Genomic DNA, 17,341 nt, shown 5'->3' with positions numbered 1-17,341 from the left:
CAACTTACACCGAATATGGAGTAAGTTGAGCTGCAGGACAATGTAAGTTACGCAGCATACAAATTGTTGTACTGAATAAAATATTACAACAACTTTTTTAAAACCATGTCTATCTTTATTTCCCAAACACAATTCAACACAATCACAATTGCTTTTTTGTCTTTAAACAATTTGAAGCATCTCTTAACAAAGGCACCTAACAAACTCTTTGTAATTTTAAAAACACTTTTAACATACAGTACCAGTCAAAAGTTTGGACATACCAACTCATTCAAGGGTTTTTCTTTATTTTTACTATTTTCTACATTGTATAATAACAGTGAAGACATCATAACTATGAAATAACACATATGGAATCATGTAGTAATCACAAAGTGTTAAACAAATCCAAATATATTTTATATTTCAGATTCTTCAAAGTAGACACACTTTGCCTTGATGACAGTTTTGCACACTCTTGGCAGTCTCTCAACCAGCTTCACCTGGAATGCTTTTCCAACAGTCTTGCAGGAGTTCCAACATTTGCTGAGCACTTGTTGGCTGCTTTTCCTTCACTGCTTCATGTTGGGAACCACACATGCAGAGCTCATCCGTTCACCTACACTGCGTCTCACAAAGACACAGCGGTTGGAACCAAAAATTTGTGTTTGTGTCATTTGATTTACACAACATGCCCACGATTTTGAAGATGCAAATTATTTATTTATTATATTATTTAAGACAAAAAAACAGCAAACTTGAGCGAGCATAACTATTCACCCCCCCCGCACATTTGCCATTTTTCAAGGCAAAACTGCTCTAGCTCCTTCAAGTTGTCTTTAAGTCATACCACAGATTCTCAATTGGATTGAGGTCTGGGCTTTGACTAGGCCATTCCAAGACATTTAAATGTTTCCCCTTAAACCACTCAAGTGTTGCTTTAGCAGTATGCTTAGGGTCATTGTCTTGCTGGAAGGTGAACCTCCGTCCCAGTCTCAAATCTCTGGAAGACTGAAACTGGTTTCCTTCAAGAATTTCCCTGTATTTAGCGCCATCCATCATTCCTTCAATTCTGACCAGATCCCAAGTCCCTGCCGATGAAAAATATCCCCACAGCAATATGCTGCCACCAACATGCTTCACTGTGGGGATGTTGTTCTCGGGGTGATGAGAGGTGTTGGATTTGCGCCAGACATAGAGTTTTCCTTGCTGGCCAAAAAACTAAATTTTAGTCTCATCTGACCAGAGTACCCCTTCTTCCATATGTTTGGGGAGTTTTTCTGGCCACTCTTCCGTAAAGCCCAGCTCTGTGGAGTGTACGGCTTTAAGTGGTCCTATGGACAGATACTCCAATCTCCACTGTGGCACTTTGCAACTCCTTCAGGCCTCTTTGTTGCCTCTCTGATTAATGCCCTCCTCTCCTGGTATGTGAGTTTTGGTGGGCGGGTCTCTCTTGGCAGGTTTGCTGTGGTGCCATATTCTTTTCATTTTTTAATAATGTATTTAATGGTGCTCCGTGGGATGTTTCTGATATTTTTTTATAACCCAACCCTGATCTGTACTTCTCCACACCTTTGTCCCTGACCTGTTTGGAGAGCTCTTTGGTCTTCATGGTGCCGCTTGCTTGGTAGTGCCCCTTGCTTAGTGGTGTTGAGACCTTTCAGAACAGGTGTATATATGCTGAGATCATGTGGCAGATCATGTGACACTCAAATTGCTCACAGGGGGACTTTATTTAACTAATTATGTGACTTCTGAAGGTAATTGGTTGCACCAGATCTTATTAGGGGTTTTCATAGCAAAGGGGGTGAATACATATGCACGCACCACTTTTCAGTTTTTTATTTTGGAGAATTTTTGAAAAGTTATTGCATTTTTTTTATTTCACTTTACCAATTTGGACTATTTTGTGTATGCCCATTACATGAAATTCAAATAAAAATCTATTTAAATTACAGGTTGTAATGCAACAAAATAGGAAAAACGCCAAGGGGATGAATATTTTTGCAAGGCACTATAGCAGTGGGTTCTTTGCAGCAATTTGACCACGAAGGCCTGATTCACGCAGTCTCCTCTGAACAGTTTTGTATTTGTATTTATTATGGATCCCCATTAGCTGCTGCCAAAGCAGCAGCTACTCTTCCTGGGGTCCAGCAAAATGAAGGCAGTTTATCCTCTCTGGGCTAGGCGGGACGAATTCGTCCCACCTACGTAACAGCCACTTTAAGCCTGTGGCGCGATTTTCAAAACCTTAAAAATCCTATTACTTCAATTTCTCAAACATATGACTATTTTACAGCTATTTAAAGACAAGACTCTCGTTAATCTAACCACACTGTCCGATTTCAAAAAGGCTTTACAACGAAAGCAAAACATTAGATTATGTCAGCAGAGTACCAAGCCAGAAATAATCAGACACCCATTTTTCAAGCCAGCATATAATGTCACCAAAACCCAGAAGACAGCTAAATGCAGCACTCACCTTTGATGATCTTCATCAGATGACAACCCTAGGACATTATGTTATACAATACATGCATGTTTTGTTCAATCAAGTTCATATTTATATCAAAAACCAGCTTTGTACATTAGCATGTGACGTTCAGAACTAGCATACCCCCGCAAACTTCCGGGGAATTCGCTAACATTTTACTAAATTACTCACGATAAACGTTCACAAAAAGCATAACAATTATTTTAAGAATTATAGATACAGACCTCCTCTATGCACTCGATATGTCCGATTTTAAAATAGCTTTTTGGTGAAAGCACATTTTGCAATATTCTAAGTACATAGCCCAGGCATCACGGGCTAGCTATTTAGACACCCGGCAAGTTTAGCACTCACCATAATCATATTTACTATTATAAAAGTTTGATTACCTTTTGTTGTCTTCGTCAGAATGCACTCCCAGGACTGCTACTTCAATAACAAATGTTGGTTTGGTCCAAAATAATCCATCGTTATATCCGAATAGCGGCGTTTTGTTCGTGCGTTCCAGACACTATCCGAAATGGTAAAGAAGGGTCGCGCGCATGGCGCAATTGGTGACAAAAAAATTCTAAATATTCCATTACCGTACTTCGAAGCATGTCAACCGCTGTTTAAAATCAATTTTTACGCAATTTTTCTCGTAGAAAAGCGATAATATTCCGACAGGGAATCTCCTTTTCGGCAAACAGAGGAAAAAATCACAAAGGCGGGGGCAGTCGGGTCACGCGCATAAGCCCAGAGTCCCTTGATCGGCCACTTGAGAAAGGCGATAATGTGTTTCAGCCTGGGGCTGGGATGACGACATTCTGTTTTTTCCCAGGCTCTGAGCGCCTATGGAAGACGTGGGAAGTGTCACGTTAGAGCAGAGATCCTTAGTAAAAGATAGAGATGGAAAAGAAGTTCAAGAAATGGTCAGACAGGCCACTTCCTGTAAAGGAATCTCTCAGGTTTTGACCTGCCATTTGAGTTCTGTTATACTCACAGACACCATTCAAACAGTTTTAGAAACTTTAGGGTGTTTTCTATCCATATGTAATAAGTATATGCATATTCTAGTTACTGGGTAGGAGTGGTAACCAGATTAAATCGGGTATGTTTTTTATCCAGCCGTGTCAATACTGCCCCCTAGCCCTAACAGGATTATACAATTTTAAAAACATTACAATACATTCACAGATTTCACAACACACTGTGTGCCCTCAGGCCCCTACTCCAGCACTACCACATATAAACAGTACTAAATCCATGTGTATTTATAGTGTGCATGTTATCGTATGTGTGTGTGTATGCATGTGTCTGTGCCAATGTTTGTGTTGCAACACAGTCTCTGCTGTTCCATAAGGTGTTTTTTTTAATCTGTTTTTTAAATCTATGTTTACTGCTTGCGTCAGTTACTTGATGTGGAACAGAGTTCCATGTAGTCATGGCTCTATGTTGTACTGTGTGCCTCCCATAGTCTGTTCTGGACTTTGAAGAGACCTCTTGTGGCATGTCTTGTGGCGCATGCATGGGTGTCCGAGCTGTGTGCCAGGATTACTATTGCAACAACACAACATCAGTAGGGTAAAACTAACCTGTCTCACGACGGTCTAATCCCGGCTCACGTTCCCTATTAGTGGGTGAACAATCCAACGCTTGGTGAATTCTGCTTCACAATGCTCGGTGCATTCAACATGTCAATACCTCTCATAAAATAAAAGTAGTGATGAAGTCAATCTCTCCTCCACTTTCAGCCAGTAGAGATTGGCATGCATATTATTAATATTAGCTCACATCCAAGGGCCAGTCGTGCTGCCCTGTTCTGAGCCAATTGCAATTTTCCTAACTCCTTTTTTTGTGGCACCTGACCACACAACTGAACAGTAGTCAAGGGGCAACAAAACTAGGGCCTGTAGGACCTGCCTTGTTGATAATGTTGTTAAGAAGGCAGAGCATTGCTTTATTATAGACAGACTTCTCCCCATCTTAGCTACTACTGCATCAATATGTTTTGACCATGACAGTTTACAATCTAGGGTTACTCCAAGCGGTTTAGTCATCTCAACTTGCTCAATTTCCACATTATTTATTACAAGACTGAGTTGAGGTTTAGGGTTTAGTGAGTGCTTTGTTCCAAATACAGTGCTTTTAGTTTTAGAAATATTAAGGGCTAACTTATTCCTTGCCACCCACTCTGAAACTAACTGCAGCTCTTTGTTGAGTGTTGCAGTCATTTCAGTTGCTGTAGTAGCTGATGTGGATAGTGTTGAGTCATCCACATGCATAGACACTCTGGCTTTACTCAAAGTCAGTGGCATGTCGTTAGTAAAAATGGAAAAAAGCAAGGGGCCTAAACAGATCCCCTGGGGAATTTCGGATTGTAACTGGATTATATTTGAGAGGCTTCCAATAAAGAACACCCTCTGTGTTCTGTTAGACAAGTAACTATTTATCCACATTATAAGTCATAACACATATGTTTTTCCATCACCAGACTGTGATAGATAATGTCAAAAGCTGCACTGAAGTCTAACAAGATAGCCCACACAATCATTTTATCATCAATTTACCATCATTTTCTCTCAGCCATCAGTCATGTGTGCAAGTGCTGTGCTTGTTGAGTGTCCTTCCTGTAAGCATGCTGAAATTATGTTGTCAATTTGTTTACTGTGAAATAGCATTGTATCTGGTCAAACACAGTTTTTTCCAGAAGTTTACTAAGGGTTGGTAACAGGCTGATTGGTCAGCTATTTGAGCCAGTAAAGGGGGCTTTACTATTCTTGGGTAGTGAATGACTTTAGCTTCCCTCCAGGCCTGAGGGCACATGCTCTTTAGTAGGCTTAAATTGAAGATGTGGCAAATAGGACTGACAATATCATCTGCTATTATCCTCAGTAATTTTCCATCCAGATTATCAGACCCCGGTGGCTTGTCATTGTTGACAGACAACAATAATTGTTTCACCTCTTCCACACTGTCTTTACGGAATTCAAAAGTACAATTCTTGTCTTTAATAACTTGGTCTGATATACTTGGATGTGAAGTGTCAGCGTTTGTTGCTGACATGTCATCCCTAAATTTGCTTATCTTGCCAATGAAAAAGTCATTAAAGTAGTTTGCAATATCAGTGGGCTTTGTGATGAATGAGCCGTCTGATTCAATGAATAAAGTACCAGAGTTGGCTTTTTTTCCCCAAAAAATTCATTTAAGGTGCCCCAAAGCTTTTTACTATCATTCTTTATATAATTTATCTTTGTTTCATAGTGTAGTTTATTTTTATTTAGTTTGTTCACATGATTTCTCAATTTGCAGTATGTTTGCCAATCAGTTGGGCTGTCACTTAATTGCCATACCTTTTGCCTTATCCCTCTCAACCATGCAATTTTTCAAATTCCTCATCGATCCCAGGGATTTAACAGTTTTTACAGTCATTTTCTTAATGGGTGCATGCTTATTAGTAACTGGAATAAGTAGTTTCATAAATGCGTCAAGTGCAGCGTCTGGTTGCTCCTCATTACACACCACAGACCAGAAACAAATCTTTACATCATCAACATATCAATCACTACAAAACTTCTTGTATGACCTTATAGACTATTTTAGGCCCAGCCTTTGGAACTTTGGTTTTCCTAGGTATGGCTATTATATTGTGATCACCACATCCTATGGATTTGGATACTGCTTTAAAGAAAATATCTACAGCATTAATAAAGATGTGATCAATACATGTTGATGATTTAATTCCTGTGCTGTTTGTAACTACCCTGATGCAGGTTGCAGGCACTGGTTACAGTTTGAAGTTTTTTCATTTACATTTACATTTAAGTCATTTAGCAGACGCTCTTATCCAGAGCGACTTCCTGTGTGGGCAGCTTGGTGATAGCCAGTCAATATTTAAATCACCCAGAAAATATACTTCTCTGTTGATATCACATACATTATCAAGCATTTCACACATATTATCCAGATACTGACTGTTAGCACTTGGTGGTCTATAGCAGCTTCGCACAAGAATGTGTTTTAGGTGAGGCAGATGAACCTGTAGCCATATTACTTCAACAGTATATAACATTAGATCGTCTCTAAGCTTTACTGGAATGTGGTTCTGATTATAGACCGCAACACCGCCTCCGTTAGCATTTCTGTCTTTTCGGTAGATGTTATAACCATGTATTGCTACCACTGTATCATCAAAGGTCTTCCTACTATTGCACACTGCCTCAGTGCTAACAGTGTAACTCTGGTTTATAGGCTCATGATTACTGTTTACAATATTTGTAGGATAAACAGATGTATTCTGTGCAATTAGGGGTACATAAATTCAATTACTTACATTGTGTTTGCCAATGCCCCTAAGATCATGTACATTTGATGCAGCTTTATGACGACTCATTGTCACAATGGTAGGGATTAACTGAGCTGGTCTTGGATCATTTACCAGTCATTGTTTCAACACAGCCTTGAAATGCGTGGACAGAGTCCAGGAGCCAAGATGATTTGGATGGACTCCGTCATTCCTGGAGAGTATCTTCTGTTTCCAGAATGTGTCAAAGTTATCAATAAAAGTGACTCCAGCAGAACTACAGTAGTCTTTTAGCCAAATATGTAATACAAGTCTTTCACACCCGCGCCCAACAATGGTACTGGACCTGAAATTATTGGCCGTTTTTTGGCATCTTTTAATGCTAAAATCAGTTCTTTAAAATCAATGTCGTTTGACCCCAAATGGCCTAAAACAGTGTCAGCTCCCGGCATCTGTGGTAGAACAGTCGGAAGCAGCCTTGCTATGTCCTGTACTCGTACTCCTGGGTAGCACAGGGTTTTTGCCTTGGGGACAGAGATGTTTCTCACCATAGAACTGCTTATGATGACAGCTGGTGATGTTGAATGGGCCGGTCCCTCAGTCAGCCTCACAGTCTGGTGAGAATGGGAGCTCCAAAGATCTGAACCCAAGGTAGGAGCCACCGGAGAGGGAGACAGAACCGAGGACGAAGACGCAGGTACCTCCGGATCTGATCTTGATTGGGAAGCCACCAATGACAAAGGTGCCTGAACCTCTGGATCCAGGGAGGCAAAGCTGTTTCTGGTCTGAGTCAGTTCCGGGCTCAACATCTCCATGGTTACCCCCGTTGCCAGAGGACGCCTTCTTTGACTTCCACGGCGAGTGACGTACTGTACCTCCATGGCTGGTTGGTTGGGTCGAGAACAGCTCCTTTCTTCTGGGAAGGGGGAGACCCCTTCGGGGATGGAACCCTGCCTAGCACAGGCCAGTCGGCTGTGGAGAGTCCACCAGACAAGAGCGGTGTCTGGCTACTGGGGTGGAAGAAAAATAAAAAGTAGGTGGGCGTGGGTTCCCCAGTAGCTTATGTAGGTTTGCTACTTGCTTGCTAAGAGTACTACTTGCTACTTGCTACTTGCTTGCTCCTCTGCAGAAAGCAGTTGCTACATTGAAAGTCAGCGCGGTCCACATTGTCCCGGAACAAAGCAAAGTAAAAAGAGCTCCTGCAATGCTGGAAACGTTCAATAGCAGCCTCCATTTCAGACCGCCGAGCAAGTTAGGCTAGCTGGGCTTTTGCGTCTCTCCCCCTATATGGAATCTGGCAGAATCCCGGGACAGATAGCAATGCTCACAACAATTTAGCCCAAAAGAGCCGCAGGATTCAAAATAAAATAAAAGTATATAAAACACTGTCAGCTTTTAAACCGAGGTCTTAGTGCCAGTTTCATCATAGCGCTTGATGGTTTTTGTGACTGCACTTGAAGAAACTTTCTTGAAATATTCCAGATTGACTGACCTTCATGTCTTAAAGTAATGTTGTTTCTCTTTGCTCATTTGAGCTGTTCTTGCCATAATATGGACTTGGTCTTTTACCAAATAGGCCTCTCATAACACAACTAATTGGCTCAAACGCATTAAGAAGTAAAGAAATTCCACAAATTAAATTTTTAACGAAGCACACCTGTTAACTGAAATGCAGGTGACTACCTCATGAATCTGGTTGAGAGAATGCCAAGAGTGTGCAAAGCTGTCATCAAGGCAAAGGATGGCTACATTGAAGAATCTAAATATAACATATATTTTGATCTGTTTAACACCTTTTTGGGTACTACAGTACCTGATTCCATATGTGTTATTTCATAGTTTTGATGTCTTCACTATTATTCTACAACGTAGATAATAGTTAAAATAAAGACAAACCCTGGAATGAGTAGGTGTGTCCAAACTTTTGGCTGGTACTATAGGTCAGGCCCTGTAGCTACCTCATATCCCATTGGCCATTGGTTCAACTTACCCCAAGGAAAACATTTCTACTATTTTAGCCCACACAGCTACAAGGATGCGCTTTCATGTTAGGTTTAGGACCTCATTTAGAAGCTTATAGAGACCCCAATGGATGTATAGAATAATCTTAAAATTATCAACTTTGGTTTAGATACAAGCATCAAGAAACCTCTAACACAATGAATTAATTTCACTTCATGAAAATGTATTTTGGTCCTAACTTGCTTACCACTTTTTCCATGTGGTTTCTTGTTTCACAGACTCCATGAAATGACGAACTCTTCCTAACTGTGTGTGTGCGGGTGATTAAGGGTGTATTCATTTTGCCGATTATGTTGAAAACAAATCTTAAACGGAAGCAAACGGAATGAAAAAGGGATAGACCTAGCTGAATTTGTCCAATGGTAGAGCAGCTAGATGCAGGCAAGAGTGTACAAGGTGGCATTGTCTGTCACCTTGATTACTCCAATTTGTCTCTCGACCTGTGCACCTACATTATAAACTGTCATTTGTAGGCTAGGTTGTAGCGACCTCATGATGGGTATATGGAAAATTTGAGTATCATGTAGTAGCCAAAAATGTTCAATGTTACATTGAGTTGGGTAAATTTAATATGAATGACAGTAATTTAGTATGCTGAAATAGAAATAAGGCCATGCTCATTAATTTTAAATGGCAAAAACTGCCACTGCCATACATCACATGCCACTCTAAGTCACATCTAGTGACAAAAATCTAAAAAAATATATATTTTTATTTCACCATTATTTAACCAGGTAGGCCAGTTGAGAACAAGTTCTCATTTACAACTGCAACCTGGCCAAAATAAATTGATAACATAGGGCGGCAGGTAGCCTAGAGGTTAGAGCATTGGGCCAGTAACTGAAAGGTTGCTGCTTCAAATACCCGAGCCAACAAGTTGAAAAACTGTAAGTGTGCCCTTGAGCAAGGCACTTAACCGTAATTTTCTCCAACGGCGCTGTACTACTACCTTCAAAACAACACATTTCACAGCTACCATCCGGTTGATGGGAAAATATAACATATGTAAACTTAACTGCTACCCTGCCTCTCTCTTTCACATACTCATCTCTATTCCTGCTCTGCGCATGTGTTTAGCTAGCTAGCATTTAATGTACTACTGTACTCCTCATGTCATAGCCTCTGGTCTGTTTGTGAAAGAAAAGAAACACACACAAAGGGATGGAAAAAGTCTACCAATTAGGCAAATTGGTTCATTGCAATAAATGTGTGTGCATGTGTACTGAGTGTGTTATGTGTGAATTGATGTCTGTATTTGCTTTGCCCTTTTTTTCCTGTGTATGCATTGCACTTTTAACTTGTGTCATACGGTAACAGCACATTGAAAATCTCAGCAGGGATATTTTTCTTTATTCCTTAGAAGTGTGGCACACGCACGAACACACACACACACACACACACACACACACACACACACACCACACACACACACACACACACACACACACACACACACACACACACACACACAATATTCAGGAAGGATTTGCTTGACATTGAGCTGTCATGCTGACAAGGCTCTCATCTCCTCCTCCACATAATGGTCTTTCCATGTCTTCCAGACAGAACCAACATGGGTGATCAGAGTGTGTGTGTGTGTGTGTGTGTGTGTGTGTGTGTGTGTGTGTGTGTGTGTGTGTGTGTGTGTGTGTGTGTGTGTGTGTGTGTGTGTGTGTGTGTGTGTGTGTGTGTGTGTGTGTGCGATTGTGTGTGCGTGCGTACGTGTATTGCATTGACTGACTGACTGACTGATTTTCTGTGTTGTACTCAATAGAGCCATAGGTAAAGAGGCTGGCTGAGAGGCTGAAAGGCTGGCTGAGAGGCTGCATGTTCTAATAGAAGTGTTTCACCAAATAGATACACAGGTTGGAAAGGTGAATGGAGATGTGAACTTATATCCTACCTTATATGTCCATAGCTCTGCCATGATAGGCTCCCTTCTATTCAGCCTATTAGGAGGTTGTATGCAGCAATCGCACAAGTTGTACTCAACAGCACACAAAGACTCTCCTATTGATCAATCTATTGATCTATTGAAATGTAATTCAGTACAGATAATCATATCAACATTGATTTCACAACTCTTGTATTATGTTTATTGAAACATAGACTGCCTCTAAACATTGTGTTTGTTAGAGAACAGTGTAATGGCCAGGCTGTTGCTTATTGAGGACAGAGCTGATCGGGATCATATATCAATATGAATGTAAATCCTCTCTAAGATTTATGATAGTGTGAGAGTACAATTTCTCTGGTAAAATAATAAAAAGTGGAGCAAGGACAGGAGGAAAAAGGATGTTTGGTGTGGGGTGAGGATGATCTATGCTGTAATTAACAGAAAAATGCTGTGCTTTGGGCTTTTTGAGGAGGGGGGAAAGAGAGAGAGAGAGAGAGAGAGAGAGAGGGAGGGAAGAGTTTTACATGAATTATAGGACTACATTATCTCTCCTCTTCTCTTGTCTCCTCTCCTCTCTTCTCTTCTCTTCTCCTCTCCAACAGGCCACTGTGCACCAGAACCATCCACAGACTCGTCAGAATGACAGTCTGCTGTCAGTAAGTCCAAAGCAGAAGATCAAAAGCAGAGGGTGGATCCGATCATAAGACGAGACAAATGATCGGGACATTTTACGTTTAATATTCACAGGCATGGTAAAACGTTAGATTTAGAGGTCCTTGGCTGTCTCAGTACATAAAAGACTGTGTTTAGAGAGGTGAGACAGTCCTACAGTTTAAGTTGAAAGTTTACATACACTTAGGTTGGAGTCATTAACCTGTTTGGGCTAGGGGGCAGTATTGAGAATTTTGGAAAAAATATGTGCCCATTTTTAACTGCCTCCTACACCAACTCAGAAGCTAGAATATGCATATTATTGTTCAGGTTTGGATAGAAAACACTCTAAAGTTTCTAAAACTGTTTGAATGGTGTCTGTGAGTATAACAGAACTCCTATGGCAGGCAAAAACCTGACAAGGTTTCATGCAGGAAGTGGCCTGTTTGACAAGGAGTCGTGCGTCTTGCATCTGTTTATTGAAGAGTAAGGATCTTAGCTGTAACGTGACAATTCCCAGGGCTCCAATAGGCTCTCAGGACCCGGGAAAATCATGAAGGTTGACGAGGCAGCCTCAGGCTGAAACAGATTATCACCTTATCCAAGTGTCCCATTAGGTGACAATGGAATGAGGCGCGTGCGCGATTAGCCCCCGTGGAGTATTTTAATTCGGCTGTTTAGTTTATTGCAGATTCCCGGTCGGAATATTATCGCTTTTCTACGAGATAAATGGCATAAAAATTGGTTTTAAACAGCGGTTAGCTGTGGTTTGGGTTTTGGTGACATTATATGCTAGCTTGAAAAATGGGTGTCTGATTATTTCTGGCTGGGCACTCTCCTGACATCATCTAATGTTTTGCTTTCGTTGTAAAGCCTTTTTGAAATCGGACAGTGTGGTTAGATAAACGAGAGTCTTGTCTTTAAACAGCTGTAAAATAGTCATATGTTTGAGAAATTGAAGTAATAGTATTTCAAACGATTCAAAAATCGCGCCACTGGATTAGACTGGCTGTTACGTAGGTGGGACGAATTCGTCCCGCCTAGCCCATAGAGGTTAAAACTCGTTTTTCAACCACTCCACAAATGTCTTGTTAACAAACTATAGTTTTGGCAAGTCGGTTAGGACATACACTTTGTGCATGACACAAGTCATTTTTCCAACAATTGTTTACAGACAGATTATTTCATTTATAATTCACTGCATCACAATTCCAGTGGGTCAGAAGTTTACTTACACTAAGTTGACTGTGCCTTTAAACAGCTTGGAAAATTCCAGAAAATGATGTCATGGCTTTAGAAGCTTCTGATAGGCTAATTGACATCATTTGAGTCAATTAGAGGTGTACCTGTGGATGTATTTCAAGGCCTACCTTCAAACTCACTGCCTCTTTGCTTGACATCATGGGAAAATCAAAAGAAATCAGCCAAGACCTCAGAAAAACAATTGTAGACCTCCACAAGTCTGGTTCATCCTTGGGAGCAATTTCCAAACGCCTTAAGGTACCACGTTCATCTGTACAAACAATAGTACGCAAGTATAAACACCATGGGACCACGCAGCCGTCATACTGCTCAGGAAGGAGACGCGTTCTGTCTCCTAGAGATGAACGTACTTCGGAGCGAAAAGTGCAAATCAATCCCAGAACAACAGCAAAGGACCTTGTGAAGATGCTGGAGGAAACAAAAGTATCTATATCCACAGTAAAACGAGTCCTATATCAACGTAACCTGAAAGCCCACTCAGCAAGGAAGAAGCCACTGCTCCACAACCGCCATAAAAAAGCCAGACTACGGTTTACAACTGCACATGGGGACAAAGATCGTACTTTTTGGAGAAATGTCCTCAGGTCTGATGAAACAAAAATATAATTTTTTGGCCATAATGACCATACTTATGTTTGGAGGAAAAAGGGGAGGCTTGCAAGCTGAAGATCACCATCCCAACCGTGACGCACGGGGGTGGCAGCATCATGTTGTGGGGGCGATTTGCTGCAGGAGGGACTGGTGCACTTCCCAAAATAAATGGCAACATGAGATTGGAAAAGTATGTGGATATATTGAAGCAACATCTCTAGACATCAGTCAGGAAGTTAAAGCTTGGTCGCAAATGGGTCTTCCAAATGGATATAAGAGCAATGTCAACTTACCAACATTACGACCAGGAATACGACTTTCTCGAATCGGATCCTCTGTTTGGGCCACCACCCAGGACAATGGATCGGATCCCAGCCGGCGAGCCAAAACAACGGCGCTGCAGGGGGGAAGAACAAGCGATCTTCTGATCAGGCTCCGTAGACGGGCACATCGCGCACCGCTTCCGAGTTTACTACTCGCCGTCGGATAATGACATTGATGAGTACACTGATTCGGTGAGCGAGTTTATTAGCAAGTGCATCGGTGATGTTGTATCCACAGCAACTATTAAAACCTTCCCCAACCAGAAACCATGGATTGATGACAGCATTCGTGCAAAACTGAAAGCGCGCACCACTGCTTTTAATCAGGGCAAGGTGACCAGAAACATGACCGAATACAAACAGTGTAGCTATTCCCTCCGCAAGGCAATCAAACAAGCTAAGCGCCAGTGTAGAGCGAAAGTAGAGTCACAATTCAACGGCTCAGACACGAGAGGTATGTGGCAGGGTCTACAGTCAATCAGCGCCTCTTTAACAGCGCCTCTTTAACCTCAGGAGGCTGAAGAAATTCGGCTTGTCACCAAAAACACTCACAAACCTTTACAGATGCGCAATCAAGAGCATCCTGCCGGGTTGTATCATCGCCTGGTACGGCAACTGCTCTGCCCAGAACCGTAAAGCTCTCCAGATGGTAGTGAGGTTTGCACAACGCATCAACGGGGGCAAACTACCTGCTCTGCAGGACACCTACACCACCCGATGTCACAGGAAGGCCAAAAATATCATCAAGGACAACAACCACCCGAGCCACTGCCTGTTCACCCCGCTATCATCCAGGAGGCGAGGTCAGTACAGGTGCATCAAAGCAGGGACTGAGAGAATGAAAAACAGCTTCTATCTCAAGGCCATCAGACAGTTAAACTGCCATCACTAACATTGAGTGGCTGCTGCCAAGATACTGACTCAAGCTCTAGCCACTTTAACCTTTTTCAAAAAGGCTTTACAACGAAAGCAAAACATTAGATTATGTCAGGAGAGTGTCAGCCAGAAATAATCAGACACCCATTTTTCAAGCTAGCATATAATGTCACAAAAACCCAAACCACAGCTAAATGCAGCACTAACCTTTTATGATCTTCATCAGATGACACACCTAGGACATTATGTTATACAATACATGCATGTCTGTTCAATCAAGTTCATATTTATATCAAAAAACAGCTTTTTACATTAGCATGTGACGTTCAGAAAAAGCATACCCCCCGCAAACTTCCGGGGAATTTACTAACAGTTTGCTAAATTACTCACGATAAACGTTCACAAAAAGCATAACAATTATTTTAAGAATTATAGATACATTACTCCTCTATGCACTCGATATGTCCGATTTTAAAATAGCTTTTCGGAGGAAGCACATTTTGCAATATTCTAAGTACCTAGCCCAGCCATCACGGCTAGCTATTTAGACACCCGGCAAGATTAGCCTTCACCAAAATCCTATTTCCTATAAGAAAAATGTTCTTACCTTTCCTGTTCTTCGTCAGAATGCACTCCCAGGACTTCTACTTCAATAACAAATGTAGGTTTGGTCTCAAATAATCCATCGTTATATCCAAATATCCTCTGTTTTGTTCGTGCGTTCTAGACACTATACGAATGGTAAATAACGGTCGCGCGCATGGCGCATGGCGTGACAAAGAATGTCTAAATATTCCATTACCGTACTTCGAAGCATGTCAACCGCTGTTTAAAACCAATTTTTATGCCATTTATCTCGTAGAAAAGCGATAATATTCCGACCGGGAATCTGCAATAAGCTAAACAGCCGAATGAAATTTCTCCACGGGGGCGAATCGTGCACGCGCCTCATTCAATGGTCCTCTGATCGGGCACTTGGATAAGGCGATAATCTGTTTCAGCCAGAGGCTGCCTCGTCATCGTTCAGGTTTTTCCCGGGTTCTGAGAGCCTTTTGGAGCCCTGGGAATTGTCACGTTACAGCTAAGATCCTTACTCTTCAATAAACAGATGCAAGACGCACGACTCCTTGTCAGACAGGCCACTTCCTGCATGAAACCTTGTCAGGTTTTTGCCTGCCATAGGAGTTCTGTTATACTCACAGACACCATTCAAACAGTTTTAGAAACTTTAGGGTGTTTTCTATCCAAACCTGAACAATAATATGCATATTCTAGCTTCTGAGTTGGTGTAGGAGGCAGTTAAAAATGGGCACATATTTTTTCCAAAATTCTCAATACTGCCCCCTAGCCCAAACAGGTTAAAACGTATCTGACGTTAGCTGGCTGGCTAGCTAGCTAACATTACCTGTATGATTGGTGTAGTAATATTATTTGCATCTCAGAGCCATTTGCATTGTAGTTATAGCCTAATGTTAGCTAGCTAACATTGAACCTGGTTGGTTAGCTACATGCAGATTCATGCAGGGTAGTAACATTATGAGTTGGGATTATGGTTAATTGTTTAGCTAGCTAGCTACATGTCTAAACAAAAGACACCACTATGCAAGTAACTATTTTAGTAGAATGTTTATGGTGTCACTGTGACAACTGTCGACAGACGTAGATGGTAAATTCGCTCTGGCTATCTTTTCCAATTTCAGAGTAATCTCGTCTGAGTGTGCCAGAGCACAGAATAACTGACACATTTATGAACGCTCAACACCGTTGAATATGGCTGGTGTCAGTAAACATTGGCAAACAAAAGCATAATTAAATTGTTGCCAGCAGCACAGTTGCAGTCACAAACACTCTGGACGACATAAAAACAGCCTAACCAGCTCTACTAGGGTGAGTAAAATGATCAGAGTGAGCTGATCTCTCATTTGTCTGGAAGTAGCTAGCATGCTAGCCACCATTGTCCAGTTAGATTGGTTGCTTGACTGCTGTCAGAACTCTTCGATCAAACCTACTTCTCAGCCAGAGCGTGTGATCCGAAAGTGAAACGCTCTGAGTTTACGAACACCGAGACCACACTCTGGTACTCCAGATAAAATTTACGAACCTTTAGTCTTTAAATCTTTGGTTGTTTAGTACATAGCCTCACATGTGAATCCTTAAAGAGATGGGTAGGGATAAAGCTTAGAAAGATGTGAAAGATGCTGAATGGGTGTAGACAAAGAAGAGCTCTCATTTAGGTACCAAAATATTTAAACGCCATTTTCTCAAAAGTGAGGTTACAAGTTTATCAACTTTCAAAGCAGGATAACTTCCTGATTGTTGCTCATTTTCTAGCTCTGAGTCTCTACTTTTATCCAATTTAAGACACCATTTCAAATGTTGCTACATAAGACCGAGCCGGTCGGTCACATTTATAGGCACCCTTTCCATGGTCTTGGATGTCTAACTGAGTCGGAGCAGGTCTCTTTGCGGATGTCGTGTTTGACCTCAGCTCAGGCTATCAGAAAACTGGGGCATCCCATTTTGGTTGGGGGGTCCGGCCATTGCCCACTGATCAGCCAAAGGCTCATTATAGATTCCTTTTTAAAAATGTATGTCGTTCTGTCCTTGAGCTGTTCTTGTCTATTGATGTTCTGCATTATGTCATGTTTCATGTTTTGTGTGGACTACAGGAAGAGTAGCTGCTGCTTTAGCTATAGCTAATGGGGATCCTAATAAAATACAAAGTAGAACTGGCCATGTCACTTTTTTCCTTGTTTTATAGTATATATATGAAAAAAATGGTGTGTGTGTGTGTGTGTCAATTTTCGACCAGCCCACACAACAACAAAAAATTGCCAGAATTGCCAATCTGCCCCTTGCTAAACGCCTCCTGGGATTCTGGTTTTCTGTCTGTCACAAGGTTTTCAAATAGCAACTGGAAATATCAAGAGAAACTCCTCTTACCTTATAATTGTCTGTCTGTC

The 17,341-nt window shown here is 41.4% G+C and overlaps 1 long non-coding RNA gene across 1 annotated transcript; it reads right to left on the bottom strand.

Moving 5' to 3' along the window:
* Positions 1-4,012: 4,012 nt before the first annotated feature.
* On the bottom strand, positions 4,013-17,059 carry LOC123726219 (uncharacterized). Its single transcript, XR_006758580.1, has 3 exons — positions 17,046-17,059; positions 13,393-13,394; positions 4,013-4,131 (listed from the first exon to the last, which is right to left on the bottom strand). It is a non-coding gene; the product is annotated as an uncharacterized lncRNA (long non-coding RNA).
* Between the last annotated feature and the right edge of the window lie 282 nt (positions 17,060-17,341).

The sequence above is a fragment of the Salmo salar genome, chromosome ssa01 (genome assembly GCF_905237065.1).
Source record: "Salmo salar chromosome ssa01, Ssal_v3.1, whole genome shotgun sequence".
NCBI classification, from domain to species: domain Eukaryota; kingdom Metazoa; phylum Chordata; class Actinopteri; order Salmoniformes; family Salmonidae; genus Salmo; species Salmo salar.
The sequence above is the reverse complement of the archived record's forward strand: the minus strand, read 5'-3'. Positions and strand labels throughout refer to the sequence as shown.